At 43.3% G+C, this 12,570-nt stretch overlaps 1 long non-coding RNA gene across 1 annotated transcript in view; it reads left to right on the top strand.

Annotated features, from left to right (window-relative positions):
• Positions 1-12,570, top strand: part of LOC138738922 (uncharacterized) — a 144,577-nt gene that overhangs the window by 49,780 nt on the left and 82,227 nt on the right. Inside the window, exon 2 of the long non-coding RNA XR_011341865.1 lies at positions 219-356. This is a non-coding gene — a long non-coding RNA (uncharacterized lncRNA). The remainder of the gene's footprint in view (positions 1-218; positions 357-12,570) is intronic.

Raw genomic sequence — 12,570 nt, 5'->3', positions numbered from 1 at the left:
GCCTTGCAGCAGCCAAGATTTATTTTCATATTTTTAAGAGTGCATGTTGATGAGCTCATTTGAATATGGATTAAATTTCTCATTAGGCAGACAATATGGGAAGAGACCAGAGCAAATCCTGACAAGAATCACAAGCCACAAGCTTAGACCAGTCTCCTGATAGATTAAGCTGTATTTAATACAACAAGTCTCTTAAGGGTTTTGGTCCTTCTTTCCAGGTGAAAAACTCAGAACACTTCTCCAAAGAGTGATACAGGATTCCAGGTCAAAACCATTGGTCAAAAGGAAGAAATCACATTCACCAACTACCACCTGGAAGTAGGTAGGAACAGAAGCATCAAAATCAACACTGCCAGGTTGGAAAGTTGCTTCTTCCTATAGACTGAACAGTATCCTGTAATTGAGTAAATTACTCCAAAAAATGTATCATTTAATTTACTTATTTTTAATTTTTTTTAAATTCTACTTATTTATAGGAAAAAAAATTAGTTCATTGTAAATTTTCTACTCAATTGTACATGTATTGTGTGGAACTCCGGTCAAAAAGTACCATCATGGTAAAAGTGCTGAAATGAAGTAAATTAAGGCCATCCTGTGTCACAAGTTCCCTGGATCTCTTGATCTCTATTGCCCAATCAGCTTTCTGCTGATCTGAGCTTTTCAAATCCAATTGCCTGAGTCACCTGACTCCAATTGTCAGGTGCAGCCTTCAGATAAAATCCCCGATGAAGTCTGCTACATATTTATTTATTTTTAATTTAGACATATAGTATGGTAACAGGCCACTTCATCCCATGAGCCCATGCCACTCAATTGACCTACAAACCCTGGTGCATTTCGAATAGTGGGAGGAAACCGGAGCTCCCGGAGAAAACCACACATACACAGGGAGAACTAACTAACTCATTACAGTGAGCACGGGATTTGAACCTCGGTCCCGATTACTGGTGCTGCAACAGCATTACACTAACCATGTATTGTTCTCTGTGTGTGTGTGTGTGTGTGTGTGTGTGTGTGTGTGTGTGTGTGTGTGTGTCTGTACTGTGGCCCAGAGAAATGCTGTTTCATCTGGTTGTATATATAACAGTCAAATGATAATGAACTTGAATAGAGTTGAATCAACCTTCGAGGTCTCCAGTGCAGCTTGATCACTTTGAGAGTTGATTTTGGAAGATCAATGATTCTTCAAAGAATAATACAGGCTCTTCCTGGTAGGCGAGAAGGCATGGTCAGTTTCTACTGGTGTCAGCTTCCACCAAAGCTCCACAAACTGGTGATACAAACTTGTCACAGGGCTTATTTTCTTTTTTTCTTTGGCTTGGCTTCGCAGATGAAGATTTATGGAGGGGTAATGTCCACGTCAGCTGCAGGCTCGTTTGTGGCTGACAAGTCCGATGCAGGACAGGCAGACACGGTTGCAGCGGTTGCAGGGGAAAATTGGTTGGTTGGGGTTGGGTGTTGGGTTTTTCCTCCTTTGTCTTTTGTCAGTGAGGTGGGCTCTGCGGTCTTCTTCAAAGGAGGTTGCTGCCCGCCGAACTGCGAGGTGCCAAGATGCACGGTTTGAGGCGATATCAGCCCACTGGCGGTGGTCAATGTGGCAGGCACCAAGAGATTTCTTTAGGCAGTCCTTGTACCTCTTCTTTGGTGCACCTCTGTCATGGTGGCCAGTGGAGAGCTTGCCATATAACACGATCTTGTGAAGGCGATGGACCTCCATTCTGGAGACGTGACCTGCCCAGCACAGTTGGATCTTCAGCAGCGTGGATTCGATGCTGTCGGCCTCTGCCATCTTGAGTACTTCGATGTTAGGGATGAAGTCGCTCCAATGAATGTTGAGGATGGAGCGGAGACAACACTGGTGGAAGCGTTCTCGGAGCTTATAAGAGGAATATAAATAGTGCAATGCCTATTCCTTGGTGATTCCTTGGTGCATGCTCCAGAAACTGACTTTCATAGACTTTTCTTGGAAGCATTAACCTGGTTGCCTGTGTGACTTGCTTTGAAGACTAATTTTTGCTGCTCTTGTGTTGGGCATTCCTGTGCTCACCACACACAAAGGTGGCAGTCTGGTTCAAGAATGGGAGGAAGACAGGTAATTTGCATTTGAAAGGACTGCTCAAAAGCAACAGTTTTCACCCAAACGTTTTATGCTTGGTTTTCTGCTCTTTTAATGCCAAATCCTCATTGGGCATGAAATTTCAACCATTGCAGCATGGAACGCCAGATATAACACATTTCATTGAGACCTCCCAGCCTATTGTAAGTTCCTTCTGAAACTTGTCCTTCCTGTTTCTTCAGCACTTCTGAGACACACCCTTAAATATGAATGATTTCCTGGAAAACTGGCATGTAATGGTCAGGCAGCCAAATAGCAAGTCCCTGAAGACAACAAGGCTCAACCTCTGGAAAGAAAAGTCAATGGAACTGCCAGGAAGACAGGCTTCATAAGTGCTGTGGCTGAATCGTATTCTTGATTGCACTGAGATCCAGTGATAAGCTTTGTTCTGCATGCTCTCCATGCAAGTCAACCTCGACATACTACAAGAATAAAAATACTGTTACAATTTTTTTTAAAGTGCAAGATGGTGCCAAATGAAACACAAATGCAAAATGTAGTGATACATATGCATCCATTCTGCAAAAACATGTACTAGATACTCCATTGCTTTGAATTACTGACAGCTGGCCCCAACCCATTGTTGCCCCTACTGCATTTGGGAGCCTGGCTGCTGTTTCTTCATCTCAGAATCTCACAGATTCTGTGAGCCATCCCTCACAGAATGCCTTCAACTGCTGGTGGGGCTGCATGTCCAGGCTTATTGGTTTCCAAAGTTGTCAGTGAAATTGAATGTGAATGTCCTTATGATTCACAAGCATTCAATGTATTTGTCAATCGTGAAGCTGAGAATTACAACAAATTGTGAATTTGATCTCAGTGTACAAAGCATGGAACCCAGGCCAAATATTAACAGTCAGATCTTCCAATGAATAATAATATTGCTTTACTCTGTTATTGTCCTGAATTTGATGCACCTTTGACTCAATGGTACTCCAAGATATTGAAATATCACCCTCCCCTGTTTGTATGGACCAATGGAACATTTTGATCAGTGACCTATCAGTCCTGGATGCATGTTGAACCAAGTGAAAACCACAACACAATAGCAAAATACAACTGTACATCTCAAACAGAAACAGATAGTGGAAGAAATAGCCAGCAGATCAGGCAACATCGAAAAGAATGGTTGATCTTGATTTATTCATCAGTAATTGCTTTTGGCTCAGATTTCACCTGTTGTAAATGAAACTGCTATTTTAAGGAATGTTGGGGGATTTGCATGTGTCTTGTCAACACTTCACCCAAAACTGGAGATGAATAAAATGTGAAATTCATGGTGTTATTGAATATTCTATTGAAGAGTGTAATGAAAGGAAACCAACAATCACTGCTTTGGAAGCACTTGAATCAAGTTAACAGAAACATCAATAATCAGAAGGAGTACAGAATCTGTTTTTTTTTATCTGATGATGATTAAACAAGTATTTCTGGGCAACTTCAACCAGAATAATTCTTCCAGCATTGCAGGACTTGCTTAGTGCAGAACAGCCCTTGAGGAATCATGGTGCTGGAATGTTCAGTCATGTGCCAGAAAGGAGCTTCAACTTTCCCAATTGCATGGAGAGTGAAAAGCATTTTTTTAATAAAAATTCTCACCCATTTATCAGCCCTGGCCCTTGACAAAAACTTCACAGGAAAGCAGCTGTTTTCAATTATTTGCTGATTTTTGAGAGTTTTCATTGAAATAATTTCCTCCATCCACCCATCGCAACATGCCACAGAATAAGACACAATCCCAATTCTTATCCCTACCCTCACTCATTCCAAGTTCTCTGGCCATTCAGCAGTGTGGAAAAACCTTGGAGGAACTTAGATCACTAGTTATTGAATAAATTTTAATTTAAAAATAATTTAGCTATAGAGCACGGTAACAGGCCCTTTCGGCCCACGTGCCTGTGCCACCCAATTAACCTACAAACCCCAGAACCATGACGCTAACCATGTCACCCCAAAGTCCAAGCTCCCAGTGCTTTGGCAATTGGAGCATCTGCACAACCTCCAACCCCCAGTGCAGGCAAAAGCCATTAGTTGCTGCACAAACTACTGACAGACAGGTTAAAAGATTTAGCCAAATTCTTTGTTTCGAACTATCAATCAGAATCATGTGCACATTTAGTTTCATGTAAACAAGGAGTGAACTGCATTTTGAGCAGATTATGGTTGCCAATCCAAGAGAATATGCTAAGTAAAGCTCGTGGTGGACCCTTGCAAAGTTCCAGTGTGGCAGAATTTATCAGCCCAGAGGCAGCTCATTGGATTCTGATTGATGGAGGATCAATCCAAGCAGAGAACCTCAGGACCAAAGGTTGATGCCCCCATATTTTGATGGTGAGAGGCATAACTCCAAGTTTGAAAAGAAGGCCTTGGTTGATGTCTGCTGGAAAGTTTCTGCTGCAGGCCATCAGAAATAGGAGGAGTGGGCTGATATAACCATGAACTCAGCTCCACTGACCCTCATATTCCTCAATTTCCCTATTCTTCAAAAATATCTCTCTCTGCATCTGAAGTACATTCTATGCTTTCTTTGCTTTTCTTAGGCAGAGAATTTCACAGATTCAATCTTCTCTGGGAGAAGCAGCTCCTTTTTATGGCTGTCTTCATTCAACTCCCCATGAATCTTGATGCTATGTCCCAAAGTAGTCAGAATATTTGAACAAATGAGAGCAGATGTCGAGTTAGCTTTTTTTCTTTGGCAACAGTCCATGCCATTAACACAAATTTTGTTTTGAAATTCTGCCGGTTTTGAGAAGTATTCTTTTTACATAGAAGTTCTTCAGCCACAAAGTTGAGCAAACATACAAATTTCTCCACATCTATCCAATCCTTCCTAACCTCACAGCCCACAACCTTCTATTTTTCTTACATCTGCATGTCTACCTTTGAGTCTTTTTACTCAAATTTTTGACGAACCTCATTGATTTATTAGACACATAGCATGGAAACGAGTCCACCTAGCCTTTGCCCACCATCTATTTCCTCAGGAAGCAACTAATCACATCTTATTCTCCCTATATTCCCATTAGTTCCACTGCATTTGCCACTGAACAAGTCGCAGGCATGAGTAACTTTTTCCAAATTGACCTTTAACTCTTAGAACTGAATTGCAAAAAGGCAAAAATAACAATTTTCTTTCAATATACTGTGTTGAATATTTAATAATTTCTAGTGTTTTCACTTTAGTTAAATATAGCTGAATCTAAAATAGTTCAGAGTGGACTAAATAATACTCAGTAATCCTACAGAACACAACTTTGGTTTGTTATTTTCCACATTTAGCAGAGTTTATCACCGGATATGAGCTTAACTGAAGAGTTTTTGGAAATGGGATTTCTATTCGGTTTTAAAATTCATCTCAGAGAAATATCTTCTCAAAAGAGAGAATTAACACAGATGTTTGATCCACTATCTTCATGTTGCAATAAAATTTTGAATTTCTCCCTTGAGCTTTTGATGATGACATAGTTATGTTGGATTTATTGTAAAAACCCCATCTGGAAAAGTTATTTGTATCTAATAGCCACAAAATAAGAGATGTGTCCAATTAGCTATTTTTAACGACCATGGCAACTATTAGTGTGAAATTTAATTGTTCAAGTCCACTGCAATTTTTTGCAAGATTTTGTGACACAAATCTCCTGTCAAAATATTTAGAACTGATAGCAGCATGGAATTGAGGGAAAATAATGGAATTCAAGGTGAACAAAGCATGATGCTCTTTGTCACTCAAGAAAATATGGTCAAGTCTCACTGGATTTGATTCACTGGGCAACCTTGTCATGTGCAGCATTTAACTGGGTCAGGTGCAGTCTCGTCCTAGTTGGAAGGTGTCTGGAGTGGTGTGTAAGGTCTCAGTCGGAAGTTGATCTCCAACAATGATGCCTTACCCCTGCAATAATTTCACAGCCTTTGAGGGAGGGGATTGGGGTTCGGGGGGCATACCTGCAGCAGAACCTCATCCTCTGTCAAAGATTACAACACTTGCCAAATATTTTTGAAGATGGCATTAATGGAGATGGGAGGGTGGCCATTCCAAAGGAGGAGAATGTCATTGATTACTAGATATAGATAGATAGATATACACACAGTGTGTTTGCATTTGTTGTTTTTGCAATACTATTTAAATCTTATAAAAAATATATTGTGGTGCACCACACTACACCATTATCAAACCGGCATCTGTAGCTGTGGGCCCCATAGGATCAGGAGTTTCCGGTGGCCAGTGGGTGGTGGGGCGGGGGGGGGGGGGGGAACGACGACAAAGAACTCTGGGAGGTGCATAACTCAGAGGTCAGGTGATTGTGATAGAGCACCTCTCACAGCAGCAGCATCGGGCCCATCTCTGTCAATTTTATCAGCGGCTAGATGACCAGGGGTTAGCCTCAGATCAATCGATTTCCTCGGCCACCGCATCAGTCAGCATGGAGCAGTTCCACTTCCTTCCAAGGTCAAGGCCATTTGGAAATTTCCAAGACCCTCTACTATTAAAGGCCTGCAGGAGTTTGTTGGCATGATTAACTTTCACCATTGTTTCATGCCAGCTGCACCCAAAGTTATACAGCCGCTTTTTAAACTCTTGTTCGGCATCCTAAGGAAGTGAAATGGAATGATAAGGCTGCGGCTGCATTTGAGACTGCCAAAAAAGCACTCACGGGAGCCACTATGCTCGTGCACCCAAGGGTTGACGTGCTAACAGCTCTGATAGTGGAATGTGTCAGGCACTGCCGTAGGCTGGGTCCTGCAGCAGTTCATTGGCACCTGGAAACCCCTGGTTTTCTTTAGTCGTCATTTGAGAGCACTAGAGCAAAAGTTTAGTGCTTTTGATAAGGAGCTCCCTGGCCTCTACTTGGCCATATGACATTATCGGTATTTTTTAGAGGGCAGAGAGTTCACGGTGTACATGGATCATAAACCATTGACTTTGCCCTTGCCAAGATGTCAGATCAGTGGTCAGCATGAAAACAATGACAACTTTCCTACATTTCTGAGTTTATGACATCACCAGGAAGAACAATCTAGTTACCGACACATTATCTCACACCACTATTACTTCCCTCCATTCGCCTGCTCGTGGTATAGTACACATGGCTTTGGCAGGAGCTCAGCAGGAAGATGAAGAGATGGCTGCATATTGCACTGCCATAATTGGGACTGAAAATGGAGGGAATGTTTTGGTCCAACAAATGCCTCCCTACTTTGCGACGTATCCACCAGCCAACCGAAGCCCTTTGTACGTGCTTCGTGGCAATAGTTTGGCTCACCTTTTGATTAGGATGATAAAAAGGCTCATGGCATGGCCTGCGCAAGCAAGTCAGTGCTTGGGCAAGGAGATTCATCCAGTTCCAGACTTTAAAAAGTTCAGTGTCACATCAAAGCCCCACTACAGGTTTTGCACCCACGCAGCACAGGTTTGATCACATCCACGTGGATATCGTCGGCTTGTTGCCTGTGTCCAAGGATGCTACTCATCTTTTCACATAGACAGATTCACGAGAGGGCCAGAGGTTGTCCCACTCTCCAACACCTCCACCTCAGCCTGTGCGAGAGCCCTCATTGCCAATTAGATTGCATGTTTTGAACTACCCATGCATATCTCCTCTGATAGAGGAGCTCAGGTTATGGTCCACAATTGCACGGTCGATGAGCACACAGCTGCATCAGTCCAATGGCTTTGTGGAACATTTTTACTGTCATATGAAAACAGCTCTCATGGCACGTCTTTAGGGACTGGATTGGATAGATGAACTGACTTGGGTATGTTTAGACATCCGTACTGCACCGAAGGAAAATAGCGGGTCAAATCGCCTATTTCTCTGCTGTGTCCTGCACAGAATTGATTTACGGAGACCCCCTAACAGTCCTAGGAGATTTCATTCCAGCAGCACATGGGCAGCAGAAATTTCCAACTTCGATACTCACCCACTTAAAGGAGAAAGTGGGTATATTGGTGCCTATCCTGGCCACCCGGCATGGGTCTACAACTTCATACATTCTGCCTGGACTCGAGGTCTACCTTTATGTATTCCTGCGCAGGGTTGCACAAAGGACGCTGTTGCAACGGCCAGATGAAAGCCCTTTCAAGCTGGTACAGAATGACAGCTCCACGTTTGTTATTGACATTGGTAGCATATAAGAAATAGTTTTGGTAGATCACCTGAAGCTGGTACATGTGGACTTAGATCAGACAGTACAGGTGGCATTCCCCCGGCACAGGGGGTGTCCACCGACCCGTTCTAGCCGTATAGGTGAGACTGCTGTGTCACCTCCAAACTCCACTTTTGGGGTGGGGTTTAGATGGTGAACCACCATAGTCAATTATCAAACCAGTGTAGTCGCGGGTGTTCCTGGTGGCCGGGGGAGGGCGGGCACAAGGAACTCCAGGAGGCACATGACTCCAGAGGTTGGGTGATTGTGATAGCGCGCCAACTGTGAAGATTTCATGAAACAGTTCTGTTGGTTCAGCTCACAGACAATTTCTGTTGTGCTTTATTCAATGCACCACTCGCTTCAAAATATATCTTTTTTAAAACACACTATATATAGTAATATAGTAATATATGGTAACCTATGACCATGTTCTCCTTTGGAATGGCCACCCTAGTATGGACATAGTGGGCCAAATCGCCTATTTCTCTGCTTTTTCAATTTAACTCTCAGAAAGAGAATTCGAGCCAACAAGATTAGTGATTTTACACCATGAAGGCAGTCATGAGCTCCACAGGAGAGCAGGAAAACAGTGTAGCCATGGGTTTAATGTCCTTAAGAACAGATTTAATTTAGAGATACAGTATCAGGTATCAGGCCCTTCTGGCTCATGAGCTTGCACTGCCTAAATACACCCATGTGTCCAATTAATTTAGTAACTCTCTACATCTTCAGAATGTGGGAGGAAACTGGAGCACCCAGAGGAAACCCACATTGACCCAGAGAGAACATAAAACTCCTTGCAGAAAGCACAGGATTCAAGATTCGTTGGCACTGTAATAGCATTGCACTAACTGTGCCATCCCTGATCTCCAAGTAAACCAATCTATTAACTACTCAGCTATTGTGAAGAAGAAGCACCAGCACCCCGGAGCAGCAAGGTTCAGCGGGAAGGAAATTTCAGGCGAGTGTCATGATTTGGCACTTAGAGCCTCCTGCAAAGACAACGTATTGAGTGCCTGAGGTGGTGGGCAGCTGCAGTTCAGACTAATGCTGCAGCAACCAACCAGACGGTTCTTGGAAATGAATACAATGGTCACCTGGGGCAAGAGTACCGGCTGCGCTATACAGAAACGCAGATGTTGAATATTAACACAGAGAAGTCTCAGCAGGTGAGGCATTATATTCAGGGAAAGAAACAGGTTTGACTTTTCAGGTCAATGAGTTTGCATCAGAATGCATTCTTCATTAAAATGCCCTGATATCACACGCTGCTCCTCCTTCTCGCACTTGCCTTGGTTTTTTTTAAAAGTCTTTTGCTCCAGGCTGCATTTTGCACCATAAACCTATGTATTTTGTATGTCCATTTCACTTAGACCTGCCATAAGAGAAGCCATTAACAGTAACTCGATGTCCAGAACAAGAATACAACATGCAACCACTGGTGGCACTAGGGGGCTGCGGACCACACCAAGTGACACTACCAGAGGGGGTGACACCAAAATGACTGCCTATAAAATTTTTGTGCAGTGTTTCAGAAGAAATGTATTATTTTTTATAAAAATATCCCTGAAGTTAGTTATAACAACAAAAATATTTTTCGTAAGCCCAGCTTACATGTATCAAGATTCAATTTATTGTATTTATAATCTTTGGCTTGGCTTCGCGGATGAAGATTTATGGAGGGGTATGTCCATGTCTGCTGCAGGCTCGTTGGTGACTGACAAGTCTGATGCGGGACAGGCAGGCACGGTTGCAGCGGTTGCAAGGGAAAATTGGTGGGTTGGGGTTGGGTGTTGGGATTTTCCTCCTTTGTCTTTTGTCAGTGAGGTGGGCTCTGCGGTCTTCTTCAACCTCACCGAACTGTGAGGTGCCAAGATGCACGGTTGGAGGTGATATCAGCCCACTGGCAGTGGTCAATGTGGCAGGCACCAAGAGATTTCTTTAAGCAGTCCTTGTACCTCTTCTTTGCTGCACCTCTGTCTCGGTGGCCAGTGGAAAGTTCGCCATAGAACACAATCTTGGGAAGGCGATGGTCCTCTCTTCTGGAGACATGGCCCACCCAGCACAGTTGAGTCTTCAGCAGCATGGATTCGATGCTTGCGGACTCTGCCAGCTCGAGTACTTCAATGTTGGTGATGAAGTCATTCCAATGAATGTTGAGGATGGAGCGGAGACAGCGCTGATGGAAGCATTCTAGGAGCCGTAGGTGATGCCGGTTTAGGACCCATGATTCGGAGCTGAACAGGAGCGTGGGTATGACAAAAGCACTGTCATATTAGATGAAATTGCTTTTGCCCACTGTAAGGCAGACAGATTCGTCATCGGCAGAAATTGCCTGAAGTGCCTCTTACAGAGGAAGAGAAGCAAAAGAGAGACACCCAGAGTCACCGAGTGTCCGTAGATTTGCCTCCACGCTTCTGTAGCCCCACCGATTCCAGTCCAAACCATTGGCAAACCCTGGCTCCAGATCTGAACCTCCGACACAGTCGGGAACCCTTCAATGCCTTCGGCACCACCTTGCATCCCGGTTTCTCTACCTGGTACCCCTTCAGCCAGTTTTGAGCCAGTCTCCAGTAGTTCGCACCTCAGCGTGTATCCCCGACAAGAATCTCCAGCAGCCCACAGCCTCCATGGGTTCCTCACCTCAAGTCACCAGCAGTCCACTGCATGCATGGGTCTTTCAGCTGCAGAGCCCCTCACTGGTCCACCACCATGGTCTCCGTCCCATGGGTCATCTCCTCTGATTCTCCTTCTCAGACAGGGGATGGTCTCCCCATTTTCTGATGCTCTGCGCCAGTCCTCCATTCCCTTGGAGTCTGCAATGTCTCGTGGCTGCTGCCAATCAGAGGTGCCACCATCTTGGGCGCAGACCATGGGATTTTAAATAAAACTAGCATCGATTCCTTTAACAGGCCGATCTAAGCCTATGCGAAGCTGCTGACAGTTGACTAGATGGTTGTACCCCACAGGAGCACTCTATCTCCGCTCCTTGTGGGACCACACAAGCGGCAGAACTGCCATTACAGCGGTTCCGGCACTGCCACCATCAATATACCTACAAGGCTGTCATTATTACCCAATTACAATGACGCTTTGAATCACATGATTTTGGCTGCACACACTATAAGTACGCGCTGCTGTTTTCGATGCTGCTGTGCACATGATATTGTAATTTAAATTTTTCTAGTTGTTTATCTCACTACATAATATATCAGTGATATAAGGGAAATACGATTTAATATTAGTACAGAAAACATTAAGGATTCTGTATGGTCTGGTACAGGAGGAGGTCCATGGGAGGGGGAGGGGGGCACGACACCACGAATTACCACACTGGGTGGCACCAACCCTAGTGATGTCACTGAATACAACTGAGTGAAACACGGTCTGCAGATGCTGTAATTGTGCACAAAATTGCTGAAGGAACTCAGCAGGTCTCGCAGCATCCATAGAGGATCTCAGGCCAAAATTCTCAGTTATATATCTTTACTTCCGATGGATGCTGTGAGACCTGTTGAATTCCTCCACCATTTTAGTGTTTTTTTTACAAAATATGACCACCAATGTAAATAAATTACTGGAATAAGTGCAACACACCAATATAAATTTGTCCTTCAGCAATCTTGAACATTTCAGCTTTATGTTTTCTTGGTCAAATCATTGAGTAAAAATCCAGCATTAAATAAACTTCCCAAGGTTTTGTGACTCTGCGGTTTCCTGGTTCACTTCTTATCTAAAGGACAGTTCGTGTTGTGAGAACCAGTTCAATGATCTCATTTGAATGATGCTCTCATGAAGAGTTCTTTGCAGTCATTTTCCCTGAGAAAATCAAGGGGATATTTTGTGAAGTGCCAACATGTTGCAGCCCTCCCAAAGTCATTTTCACCCACCCCCCCCCCCCCCACATCTGCTGAAAACCTACCAGTCTAAATTTAAAACATTTTCCAGTTCTGTCCAACCCCTGTTCCCATTTCTACTCCATTAGCCTCTCTTGTCATTGATTGTTCCAACCATCCCATTTGCCTTTGGTGCCTTCTTTCTTTTTCAATATTTTAACATTGAATTTTTACAACCATATATAGAGTACAGATGGATATATGTTAAAAGTAAAAAAGATACATTATACTTAAATCATATCAATTCACCCAATACATTTTAATCAACCAGATTATATTGAACTGATTTTATATTTATTGTATTATTTTTAAAAAAGGAAAATCTAAACCCACTACCAAGAAAGAAGCTGTTTGGCCAAAAAAAAGAAGACAGAATTCTTATTTAATTCTTATTTAATTAAAATCCCTGAA

This window comes from Narcine bancroftii, chromosome 7, assembly GCF_036971445.1.
Source record: "Narcine bancroftii isolate sNarBan1 chromosome 7, sNarBan1.hap1, whole genome shotgun sequence".
In the NCBI taxonomy this organism is placed as follows: Eukaryota; Metazoa; Chordata; class Chondrichthyes; order Torpediniformes; family Narcinidae; genus Narcine; species Narcine bancroftii.
This window is presented reverse-complemented; position numbering and strand designations above follow the sequence as displayed.